This window comes from Vombatus ursinus, unplaced genomic scaffold, assembly GCF_900497805.2.
Source record: "Vombatus ursinus unplaced genomic scaffold, bare-nosed wombat genome assembly UNPS02014793.1, whole genome shotgun sequence".
In the NCBI taxonomy this organism is placed as follows: Eukaryota; Metazoa; Chordata; class Mammalia; order Diprotodontia; family Vombatidae; genus Vombatus; species Vombatus ursinus.
Window position 1 is genome coordinate 8,917,222 of NW_020954571.1, and position 13,256 is coordinate 8,930,477.

Consider the following 13,256-nt stretch of genomic DNA (forward strand, 5'->3'; position numbering starts at 1 on the left):
ATATAGATCAGGATGACTGGAGATGGCCCTGTATATAATGGGAGACTTTGGTCTTTTTAAGCTGAGGTTTTTCCCAGGTCTTAGTTTGTCTGAGACAAGGCTCGTTCAGTGATTAAGGCAAATAAAAGGAGGCAAATAAAAAAATGGCCTCTTTGTAAAAAAAAAAAAAAATTCAGTCTGGAAGGGGAAGATCCTCAAGGTTTACAGCCAAACAGAAACAATTGCTATTTACATTCATTCTGAGCCACCAGAACCCAATGTGACCAATGTAGGCTTGGGCTGTGACCTATTGTTGGCCAATTGGTGAGAGTCAGAGTGATTTAGGTTTAAGGCATGGTCCTTAAAAAAGAAATCTAGCCAATAAAACCCAAGATATCCTGCAAGGTTTCAGCAATCAAAATTTATATTTCTTTGGGCAGAGTACCCACAGGTAAAGGTATGATTCCCTATGTGGACAGAGGGAGATCAGGGAGGGAGGGAAGAGAGGGGAAGGAAGGAAGGAAGGAGGTACATTACCCAAATGGAACTGGCCAGTTGGATCCCCAGTGGGGCAACTACTACTACTCACAGGTTGTTGTTAGTCTAGAACAGGGGTGGGGAACCTGCAGCCCTAGAGTCCACAAGTGGCCTTGAGGTGGCAGATTCCTCACCCTTGGCTCTAGAACAAAGGACTAGAACACAGTAGGCTTATTCCCATACACACACACCCTGCCTTCTTCATGGATCCATCTCACAGCATCTTTGATGCTTTTGATCAGACATTCTTCAAAGTTCCTGTCCAAGTGAAAGACTCTGACAGCCTCTTTGCTATGAAGACTGACCCAATCCTAGAAGTGGTGGAACTGCCTGATGAGTTATTTGAGGACAACATGCTGAACATGGATAAAAAGATGAAGCCATAAATGCCTTCCCTGACATTAATGAAGCCATGAGTTATACCAAATTAAGAGACTAGTAAAAGAGATGAAACTTTCAGTTGCGGTGTTGGCATTGTGCCCACAAGTCACATAGTTTGGTTGCTCAGTTTCCCCACCATTGTAAATCTGTTCTTGAGCTATTTCTTGAAGATCAAGAACCAGACTGGTTCTTTCCTCTACAAATGTGTAGAGGAAAGGAACCTCATCAACATGAATGCCGTTCATCTCTCTTCCAAGTCAGAAGAGACCCCAGGGTACCTCTCCTTCAATCTCTCCGTAAGTGATTTCAGTACTCTGTAGAGACAATCTAAATTTGTCCATGCATTACTCAGCTCTTCTTCCTGTACGAGACAGAGAAGCTCGTCCTGGAGCTAGACAGATGCAAGATAGACACTCATAAAGGCATTGCCAAGCAGTTCTTTGAGAAGTTCAATGTTCAGCACAAAATAGAGTTCAAATACTCCAACCAGCTGGAGGACCTACATGACACTTTCAACCCTGTGAAGCTGATGCTGCTGTCCTAGGAGGTGTGAGTGGTTAACAAGATCATCACTTTTTCCATTCTCCTGTTGAAGCCCTCCAAACCATCGAGTACCCAATAACCCAGAAAAACTGTTGATCCATCCTTGGTTCCAGCTCTTCCTACTTCCTGAAACTTCCCTCTGCCCCTGGGACAGAGTTTGTACAAATTTCCTATTTCCTCAATGAAAACTACTGATTTGGGTGGAAGAGAAGGGAAGGTATTTATTTCTTTCCCTATGGTGATAGAAGGCTCAGTGGGTGGGTAATACGATTTTAATTAGACTGTGTCCTGAAGCCTGTTCCTGGGCTAGGGACTGTGTTTACCGTATCTCCTCAGGATCCTGCCTAGCCCAGGCATCATTAACTCCAAGTGACTATATTCCTCTCCACTGCCATTCATTATCCAATAACCTCTCTCCCTGTGCACCAATAAAAATCTTTAATTAAAAAAAAAAACATTTTCAGTCATCATCTCCCAACTGCATTTTCCCCAGGAAACCAAGACAAGGCTCATGAAACATGGTGCTTGATATTAGTCTTAAAGTAAATTCACGAGGAAATCCACAAGGCAAAGGTGTTGCAGGATAGTATTATAGGCATGCAGGATGGCAAATATAAAGACATGGAGATGGGAGATAGGTGTCACTTGTGAGAAACAGCAAGTAAGCTGCTACAGCTGAATTGTAAAGGACATGGAGTGAAGTAATGTGTAAGTAGTCTAGAAGGGTTGGAAGGGACCAGGTTGTGAGAAGAAGGAAGAAGCAGGAGGAGGAGGAGAAAGTGGACGAAGAGGAGAAGGAGGAGAAGTAGAAGAAGAAGAGTGTTAGAGCAGAAGGAAGGTAGAGGATGAGATGTAAATGCAGTATATACTGATATACCATTAGATGCAGTGGCTGTGATGGTTGGCTTTTCCTAAATGTATTGTTTTTATTTCAAGGGTTCTATTGGGGGGGGGGTGAGTTTAAAGGAAAGGACTTATGTATAGAAAGAAAAAGCAAAAGACAACAATAAAACTATTTGTCAAAAGTACTAGGGTAGAACAATTGGAGATGGAGGCTGTGCTGCTTATAACTCCAATAGTTTTTGTTTCTATGCAGTTTTTGACATGAGTCATAGTTAGATGGCAGCCTGTGGGTGGTAAAATCTGTACTGTTCTCTTTCCAGGAGAGTTCTTAATTGCACTTGGGAGCAAAGGCGTCACTAGAGAGTGAAGATGAAAGTATAATTCTTGAGACAGAAAAAGAGAAGGTAAGTAGATTCAGAAATAAAATCCTCACACAATCTGAAATGTGAAAAGCAAATTATTTCACAAAACAAAGCTTAACGCCACTTGAAAATATCCACAGAACTGTGGCTAGCTTCCAACAAACCCGGAGGTTTGATGGGAAAGTTTGAACTGGCTATTGAATCTAGAACAGAGGTTCCAGATTTTCAGTATCAGGGTCTGAACCCCATACTCTAATTAATGGTACCTTGAATTAGCTACCTTATTTATTTGCATTCCACACCCTTTCTCTAATTTCCTGACCTCTGGCATTTGTTTACTTCTTCACAACTTGCCTGACTACCTAGACTGTTGATCCTAAGCCTGTTCCTGACTTTTGATAACCACAGACTCCTTCACAAATGACTTACTAACTTTGAATTTGATCTTTTGCTTCATTTATCTGATCCCAGTTGGTGAACCCATCTGCTATACATGACTCCCTGGGACAACCAAGTTCTTTCTTGCATTCTGGCTAGGTCAGGAAGCATAGAAGTAAATTGGAAGAACAATCTCAATGATGATGATGATAAAAGGCAGTTTGAGGTTGAAAAATCAACTGCACAAATACAGAATGGGGAGGTGTGACTAAACGGCTATTTGTTTCAATCTGATGAAACTCCCAGATATGACAAAAGATCTGGAGATTTTATTGGACTGAAAACACAGTGTAATAATGGCTAGTGTTGATAAAGCACATCATGATTTGTAAAACTCTTGAAATATGTTTTCTCAATTGATCCTTACAATACTGTGAGATAGGTGCTACTATTTATCCCCATTTTACAGATGAATAAACTGAGGCTGAGAAGCTAAGTAACCTGCCCAGGGTCACATACCTAGTAAGTATCTGTGGCAAAATTGGCTCTTGAATCTTTCTGACTCTAGCACTGTATCTGCTGTGTCTATTAGCAATGCCAGAATGTAGCACAATACACTCAAACAGATGTGTACTTTTATTGATCACGCTGTTCTTTCCACCAAGGTAGATTGTTGCCCATCCGTGCCTCCCCATCCTGGACAGCTCTTGTCCATTTCCTCCTGTAAGTTCACCACCAGGGGTCCACCTGACATGCTGGAGATTTTCCTCATTTCCCCTTGATGTTTTGAAGACAATAGCAGAGCACCAGGCTACCCACCTGTCAGCCCTTGCCCTTGCCACATGACCAGTCCATCATCTTTTCCTATTATACTGATGATGTCTTTTACTCTTGTTTTTCTCTGAAATTCTCCATTGGCTTCTTTGTGAGATTCATTTTCAGTTCTTCAGAGACTATTGTGTCCTTTATGCTATAAAACAATACCAGTAGAATATTGGTATTAAAAAGATAAGGTTTGTTTCTGGGAGAAGTTCGGGGTTATTAAAGAAGCTTTGCGATTTCCCAAAGGCATTCCTCCTTCTCCTATTTAATTCTATTCATATTATGTGTTCCATAAGCAAAAATGTATAAACATAGTTATATACACATACATATATGTGTATAAATATATCTGTGTAATACACAGACACACATATGTAAACACATACTTAGGGTAAGCTTTATAGAGTGTTGCTACAACTGCATGCCATAATTTGGAGAGACATTTGTCATCTACCTGATCTTTCTTATGGTAAAGATCGGGCCCAACTCTTTTGAATGGTCATAGTGGTCTCTAAGTCTTCAAGGCACTCTGCAATGGTCTGGAGCTTGATACAACCAGTACAATATCCTCTGCAAACAGGAGTACTTCAAGGCTCTTACTATCTGTAGGGACTCATCTTCAACTTGGGCTCTATACTGTATCTCCATTACAATAATGAGTACCTTTGTTAGGCCTTTATCTCCTTGTTTTATGTTTTGCCTGGTATTTATGATCACAGAGCTTTGAATAAAGTTATCTTTGTTGTTTTACCTCTCAACGAATCTTTAATTATTTTGATATTCAGATTAGATACACCTTCTTAGAAGATGATCTTTTTAAAAATTTTATTTATTTACTTTTAGTTTTCAACCTTCACTTTTAAAAGATTTTGAGTTCTAAATTTTCCCTCTCCCTTTTCTCTCCCCTCCCCAAGACGGCATGCAATCTGATATAGGCTATACACATACAATCATATTAAACATATTTCCACATTAGTCATGTTGTAAAGAAGAATCAGAACCAAAGGGTAAAACCTTGAGAAAGGAAATAAAAAGAGAGAGAGAGTAAACAATATGCTTTGATCTGCATTCAGACTCCATAGTTCTTTCTCTGGATGTGGATAGCATCTTCCATCATGAGTAGATGAGAATCTTTAAAGTGATGTTTTGATCTACTGAATCAAATACTTTTTAATAATCAACAATCATTATGGGGAGATCTTATATTCTCTACATCTTTTAGTCAATTGTGAGATGATAAAGATGTGGTCCAGGGAAGCATTATCACTTGCAAAAACCTTCATGTTCTCTACAAATACAGTTATTGAGCATGATCTGGAGGCGTGTAGCGATAAATCTGATGAGCATTTTGTATTAACGGAAAGGTAGTTTAGATATGTCAGTAATTGTTGATGTTAATTGCTTTTTTGCAGTATTTTTAAAAGGCTCATTTTTTTCCAAGCATTTGGTGTCTCTTCTGCTTCTGATATCTTGTGAATGGACCCCTTGATGCCCTTACAATAATGTTAACACCAGCAAGGTACTCCTCTATATTCACTTGGTCCAATCTGACTGCCTTTTCTGTCTTTGTCTTCTTTATTGCTATTTCTTACTCCTCTACAAACACACCCAGGATTATGATGTTAGAGTTCAAGTATGGTGGCTCTACTGTCTTTGATGGGGAAAATTTTGTTTTTTTTAAAATGAAAATCTTTGCAGGTATTTTGCATTTTTCTCTTGTTTGTTGGCCTGTTTCCATTTTAATCCTCAAATACCCTTGGAATCATGTTGTTAATTAGTTATCTTTTTAAAATATTTTTTATTAATTTATTTTGATTTATCTGCAATCACTTCCATATGCTTTTGAGTTTAAAATTTTTCTCCCCCTTCCTCCCCACCATCCTCCCCAAGATGGCACACAATCTGATATAGGCCATATATATATATATATATATATATATATATATATGTACATGCATTCCTATTAAACATATTTTCACATTAGTGATGTCGTAAGTAAGAATTAGAACCAATAGGAGGAGCCACTAGAAAGAGAAAACAAAACTCAACAGAATAAAAAAAAATAGCAAAAATTATGCTTCGATCTGCATTCAAATTCCATAGTTCTTTCTTTGGATGTGGATAGCATTTTCCATCATAAGGCCTTTGGAGATGTCTTAGATCCTTGTATTGTTGGGAAGGGTTAAGTTTATCAATATTAGTCATCGCACAATGTGGCTGTTATTGTGTACAACATTCTCCTGGTTCTGCTCATTTCACGCAGCATCAGACCATACAAGTCTTTCCAGGTTTTTCTGAAGTCAGCCTGTTCATCATTTCTTGTAGCACAATAGTATTCCATTACATTCATATACCACAACTTGCTTAGCCATTCCTCAGTTGATGGGCATCCTCTCAATTTCTAATTCTTCACCACTACAAAAAGAGCTGCTATGAATATTTTTGTACTTAATTAGATATCTTGCCAAACTTTTTTTAAACTGGTTTTAAAAAGCAATTTAGATTTATTTAAATCTTACATGCTTCTTTCTGCTTTATTAGAAAATGCTACAAAAAAATTATCCTTCTTTGGAATATTTTTTACAAATGAGTTTATCTTTTAAATTGGGATTGCCTTGGCCCATGAAGCAAACTGACATTATGTAGCAGTCACTCCCAACCAAAAAATACTCTAATACCTTTAAAAATATATTAAAATAACCATGTTATCATAGAGTAGGGAGACAATAGTCCAGCTGTACTCTGTTCTAATGAGACAACATCTGGAATGCCTATTCCACTCAGTTCTGAGTGCCACATTTTAGGGAAGACATTGATAAACTGAAGCCTCTTAAGAGAAGGGTGACTAAGGGCAACTAAGTGGCGCAGTGGATAGAGCACCGACCCTGGAATCAGGAGGACCTGAATTCAAATGTGGACTCAACACAAAACACTTACTAGCTGTGTGACCCTGGGCAGGTCACTGAACCCCATTGCCTAACAAAAACAAAAACAAAAACAAAAAAAAAGAGAAGGGTGACTAGGATCAATCAATCAGTCAATAAACATTTATTAAGCACCTACCATGTATCAGGCATGGTGCTAAGTGCTAGGGATACAAAAAGAGGCAAAAGACAGTCACTGCCTTCAAGGAGCTTACTGTCAATGAGAGAGACAACATGCAAACAAATATAAACAAAGTGAGCTATATACAGGATAAATAGTAAATAACAGAAGGAAGGCACTGAACCTAAGGTTGGGGGGGGTGCAGCTTGGTGGCACAGTGGATAGAGTACCAGCCCTGGAGTCAGGAGGACCTGAGTTCAAATCTGGCCTCAGACACTTCCTAACTATGTGATCCTAGGCAAGTCACTTAATCCCACTTGCCTCCAAAAAAATTTTGTTTTAAAAGAGAGGTTGGGGAAGGCTTCCTGTAGAAAGTGGGATTTTAGTTGGGATTGTGAAAACCTTTGAGATCATAGCATATAAAGAATGGTTGAGGGAACTGGGGATGTTCATCTTGGAGAAAAGAAAATAGAACAGATTTGATAACTGTCTTCAGGTTTTTGAAGGGCTGTCAGATAGAAAAGAAGATAAGCTGTTTTTTCTGCTTGGCCCCAGATTCCAGAACTAGGAGCAATGGATAGAAACTTCAGAGTCAAGTGTAGGCTTGATATAAGGAAAAACTTTATTACAATCAGAATTATACAATAATGAAATGGAATGCTTCAGAAAGTAGTAGGCTTCCCCTCACTACAGAGCATCAAGCAGAGTCATAATTAGGGGGGCATGTGGAGGATACGCTTCCTTCCTGAAGAGACCACCATCCCCCTGCCTTGCCTTGTGGTCTTCTACCAGCCTAGGCTATACCATGGCATGATCATCTCCTGGTCACAATCCTCGGGGCCCTGTGAGGGACTGTCTGATGTTGGCAGCTGCCAGGCCGGGTACTGTGGCAAGGGTAGGGTAAGATCTGGGTATTTTGGAAGTCGAGGCAGGGACTGTGGTAGGCAGAGTCGTGTGTACTGGGATGGGCTGGATACGGAGAAGCCATGAGGCAATTGGGCAGTGCTATGAGATAAGCTGGGTGCAAGGAAGTAGCCGAGCCTGAGCTCCTGAGGCAAGGGGCGGTGCCACGTGGGAGTGGGAGGGCAGAGGACTGAGTTCCCTCTGCTTAGTCCCCTCCCTATATGCAACGTCATCCCCAGATGCCTCTTGTGACCTTCCTGACCTCCGGGTCCCTTTGTGCAGCACTGACCCAGTCCCCTCCTGAGTCTGACTTCCTAGGTCACGTACTCTTGTCTATGCGTCAATCCCAGATGCCTCCTTCCTGTATCCAATCCTGGCCTCCTACGTCACTCCCTCCCCCTTGGTGTGCTAAACTCAGACAGCCCTTTCCGGTATCTGACCCTACAATCATTGGCTAGTAGCGGGCTGGGGAGGAGGGGCTAAGTAGGTACTGAGGAACAAGCGTGGTCAGATCACACACGTGCGCTCTCCCCTGGCTCCTGCCCTGTTGCTCTGGCCTTGCTGTTTGGGCTTGCTATGATGGTTTGCTGTGTTGGCCTCTGAATAAAGCTCAGGTGTTGGTGCCTCCCGATGGCTTGTCTCTGTGTGGTGATCCGGCTCAGAACCGAAGACCCAGGCGTGGGTAAGACTCTGGTGGTGCACTTCTTTTAAGAGAAGTGGGTACTGGCGCACAACTGGCAGAGGGCCGGCGTGCAGCCCGTATAGGGCCCTATTGATGAGTGTCATTCTCATTGGGCCCAACTCCTGGGGGGCAGGGAATAAGCTCTCTGAGACACAGGTTGCTGCTACTGCTGTTTGTCCTTTGTTCTTGAAGAGGAACATGACACGAGGAAGGTGATGCCATGACATGCAAGTGAATTGGATTTAAGTGATATTGGCTGTCCTCTCAGAACAAGTGCCCATGTGTATGAGCTGTCTTTTGTGCCACCACCAAATTCTGTGCCATTTATGAGAATTCCTAATTATGGTTCCATCTTTAAGCAAAGGCTTTGTGGCTACTTGTCAGGTATATTGTAAAAGAGATTCAGATATGGATGAGACTATATGGCCACTGAATCCCCTTTCAGCTCTGAGATTCTGTGATTCAGAAGCAAAAGTTTCCATGTGCTGAGAGTCAGAACAACGAAGTAGACAACAGTGACCCCAGTGGCATAGGTGTAGCCTATACTCCTCTCAGGTATGCTGCTCAGTATTTTCATTCATGGTGTCACAGTTACTTTTTTTTTTTTGGTTGTGTTGTTCCATGGGACATTTGTTACATTTGGCTCTGCTCGAGACCTAGAGGCGTTGCAGACAATGACCAGTTGATGGGAAGAATAATTAAACAAGGAAGGCAGGAAGTCTCAGAGGCTTCCAAAGAAAATTTCATTCCTATTTAGCAGCAGGAGGTAGCTTTTCAGTTCCCCCAACATACACCACAGAAGTTTAAGGGAATTTCATCTTCTGCACAAACTCTCATTGGCTAAGCTCACCCTGAGGGTCAAGTCAAGGCCTTTGGATATCTTTGGCTGAGGTTCTAGCGCCATTTTGGGAGGGTGTATTTCTTGTTAATTACATGATCTACCAGGGAGAATCTCAGATTTAGATTCCAAGTCCTTGGGTTTGAATTATGCCTCTATTTACTTTGGCAAGAATGAGTGAATGAAAAAGCATTTGTTAAGCACTTAATAAGTATCAAACTTTGTTCTGAATGCTGGAGATAGCGATAGATAAATGAAACATTCCCAGCTGTCAAGAAGTTCAAGTTACAGGGAGTACAGTACATATAGGAGGGCTTAGCTGCTGGGCCCAGTGGTGCTGAGAGTACAACTGTAAGGCAAAACACATTTTCTTTAGTGTCATTTCCATTGATAAAGCCATGCCTGTTTCTAATGTTGAACCGCTTGACAGAGCCAAGGACTTTGGTGGAGAAATCTTTCTGGTCTGGGTTGTTAGTAGCTCTGGATATTGAGGCAGCTGACAGGTTTCTGTGGAGGTTGCTCCCCTACATAATGGCTGAAGAGGCCTGGCTGGAATCTTGGCCAGTAGCCAGAGGTATGGGTGCTACTAGTTGAGGGGCTCTTGGGTATAGGATGCTGGGCTACCTCCACTGGGAATGAAGAAGGGGAATGGTGGTTGTGGTGGCAGTGGTTTGGCCTGCCTAGCACATGCCTCTTGTTTCATATTGCTGCCTCTGCTAGGTTGGTCTTCCTGCTTGGGGCATTTAGTTGGCATTTGATGTTAGTGGTAGCAAGAATTTCAGATGATTTCCATAGGAGTTGCTCCTCTGGACGGTGAAAGGGAAATCACTTCCACTATCTGGGTCTCAGTTTCCTCATCAATGAAATGAAAAGCCTAAATGAAATTACTTTGAATATCATTTTGAATCAGTTTGAAATTATTTTGAATCAATCAACTAACAAGAGTCTACTAAGCACTGTGTATCCTAGGTATACAAGGAAAGGCAAAAACAGTCCCTGCCCTCATGGGGAGACAACATGAAAATAACTAGGTATTCAAGATATATAGAGAGTAGATGCAGACCACACCACCTGGGCTCTGCTTCCTGCTTCAACAGATCAGATCAGGGTATCCCCAGAGCCCCTTACCCTTGACCTTTACTTTTCCGAAGCTGACCAGCTCAGCTTGTCTGCTAGCCAACTGCCGGGGCCAGCCACCTCAAGTTGCCTTTTGACTACCTCCTTTCTGGAGCAGTCTCCTCCTTCATAGCCAGCCTCCTGTCTCAGGGACACGCTGCCTCCTTGGTAGCTAGACCTGTGCTTTAGGGACAAGTTGCCTCCCTTGCCACCAGTCTTTGGCGTGAACTTCACCTTCCAGATCTGTCACATCTTTTCCCCTGAGGCTAAGTCTGCTGTCAACTACCTGGCCAACTCTACCTGTGGGCCTCTTACTCTTACCTGTCCCTGTTTCTTTATTTCAACCTGGATGATGTCACCCTCCCTGGGGCTATATCACTTTTTTCCATGATATGGTAAAGGAAAACCTCAAGGGCCTAGTCTTCTTCCGGGTTGTGTAGAAAACTGCCCAAGATGAGTGCGGCTGTATCCTGAATGCCAAGGAATCTGTTTGGACCCTGGAGAAGGGCCTATACCAGGATCTAATGGAGCTGCATACTCTAGGCTCTAGCCAAGGAAACCAATATCTCTGAGAATTCCACCCTGTGTCACATACAAGTGAGCCCCCAGGCTGGGTGGGTACCTGTTTAAGAGGCTCAGTCTGACACTGGACTACAATCTAGGCCTTCCTCTATGACTTGGGTTCATCCTGATGCTTTGGCTCCCACCCCAAACCTGAAAGTAAGTATTGACAATAAAGCTTTCTTGTAGGGGGGGAGGAGGGAGGGAGGGAGGGGGAAAGAGAGAGAGAGAGAGAGAGAGAGAGAGAGAGAGAGAGAGAGAGTCTTGTAGAAGGTGGGATTTGAGTTGTGTTGACAGAAGCTAAGTCCGACTTACACGTTAGGAACATCATTATGACAGTTGTTTGGAAGGTAGATTGGAGTGGAGAGAGACTTGAGGCAGTAAGACTAATTAAGAGGCTATTGCAGTAGTTCAGGTGAAAGGGGATGGGGCCTTGAACTAGGGTGTGGCTGTGGCTGAATAGAGGCATGGAGGAAGGATGTTATTAAGGTAGAAATGACAAGATTTGGCAACTTATTGGATATGTGGGGAGAATGAGGAATTGAGGATGAAACTAAGGTCTCAAACTTAGATGACTGGAAACAAGGTGGTGCCCTTGACAGTAATAAGGAAACTCAGAAGAGGGGAGGGTTTTGGGGAAAAGAAAACGAATTCTGGTTTTGGACATGTTGAGTTTGAGATGCCAGGGAGACATCCAGTGTGAGATGTACTAATGATAGATAGTCACGCAGTACTGGAAATAGACAAGGGCCAAATATGTAGATCTGGGAATTATTTACAGGGAGGTAATCATTGAACTCTTGAAAAGAATCTTGTGACTAAATCTAACTAACTTCTTTCTCAAGATTTGGTTAGGAGGGGCGGAGTCAAGATGGCAGAGTGAAAGCAGTGACTTGCTTGAGCTCTCCCCCAAACCCCTCCAAATACCTGTAAAAAAAAGACTCTAAACAAATTCTAAAGCAGCAGAACCCACAAAAAGACAGAGTGAAACAAATTTCCAGCCCAAGACAACCTGGATGGTTGATCAGAAAGGTATATCGCACCGGGTGGGGAGAGGAATGCAGTTTGGCATGGGTGCACAGGCCACATTGACCCTGGAAGCAGGCCTCAGAGGACTGAATTTCAGGCAGCTGTGGCGGTTTCCAGACTTCTCAACCCATGAACACCAAAGACAACTTAGAAGGTCATTGGGAAAAGTCTGTGACTGTGGTGAGAGTTAGGAGCTAGGTCTCAGCCACAAGTCCTGAGCGCGGCCTGGGGCAGCAGCTACCTCCTGAGCTACCAGCCCACAGACTGAGGGGGAATCGAGTGGATGATCAGAGAGGGATTGGAGGGATCTCTTTGCCAGCACTGAGGCAGGAATCTCTTGCTTTGCCTGTGCTTGGATCTGGGTCACAGTTCCGATGAGTGGTCCTGGGGTGAGGAGGAGCACTGGCATGGTGGAGCTTGTTGTTGTGGTGGAGAGGAAACACCTCGTCCCTTATCATACCACCTTGGAAGAACTGAAAATTTACAAGTCCCTAGAAGTATCTCTGAAAACAGCTGTACAAACCCCTGAAGCTTGGGACAGTACATTCTCCACATTGGAAGCAGACTCTTACCTTAACAAAGAGTTTAAAACTCAAGTAATTGGCTGGGATCATGAGTAAGCAGCGCAAAAAGAGTCAGACTATATTATCTTACTTTGGTGACAAAGAAGATCAAAACATACAACCAGAAGAAGACAACAAAGCCAAAGCTCCTACATCCAAAGCCTCCACGAAAAATATGAATCAATCCCAGGCCTTGGAAGAGCTCAAAAGGGATTGTGAGAAGCAAGTAAGAGAAGAAGAGGAAAAACTGGGAAGAAAAATGAGAGTGATGCAAGAAAATCATGAAAAACAAGTCAATAGCTTGCTAAAGGACACCCAAAAAAATACTGAAGAAAATAACACCTTAAAAAATAGCCTAACCCGAATGGCAAAAGACGTCCAAAAAGTCAATGAGGAGAAGAATGCCCTAAAAATGAAAATTGGCCAAATGGAAAAGGAAGTCCAAAAGATTACTGAAGAAAATACTTCCTTAAAAATTAGAATAGAGCAATTGAAACTAGTGACTTTATGAGAAATCAAGACACTGTAAAACAAATACAAAAGAATGAAAAATTAGAAAACAATGTGAAATATCTCATTGGAAAAACAACTGACCTGGAAAATAGATCCAGGAGAGAGAATTTAAAAATGATTGGACTATCTGAAAGCCATGATCAAAAAAAGAGCCTAGACAT

The 13,256-nt window shown here is 42.2% G+C and overlaps 1 long non-coding RNA gene across 2 annotated transcripts in view; it reads left to right on the forward strand.

The window, feature by feature from the left end:
- The first annotated feature begins 2,604 nt into the window (after positions 1–2,604).
- LOC114048582 overlaps positions 2,605–13,256 on the forward strand; it is a 31,829-nt gene continuing 21,177 nt past the window's right edge. The window contains exon 1 of one of the 2 annotated variants that reach the window (XR_003569778.1): positions 2,605–2,687. This is a non-coding gene — a long non-coding RNA (uncharacterized LOC114048582). Of the gene's footprint in view, positions 2,688–10,883; positions 11,150–13,256 lie in introns of those variants that run through there. The other variant, XR_003569777.1, reaches the window with a different exon arrangement.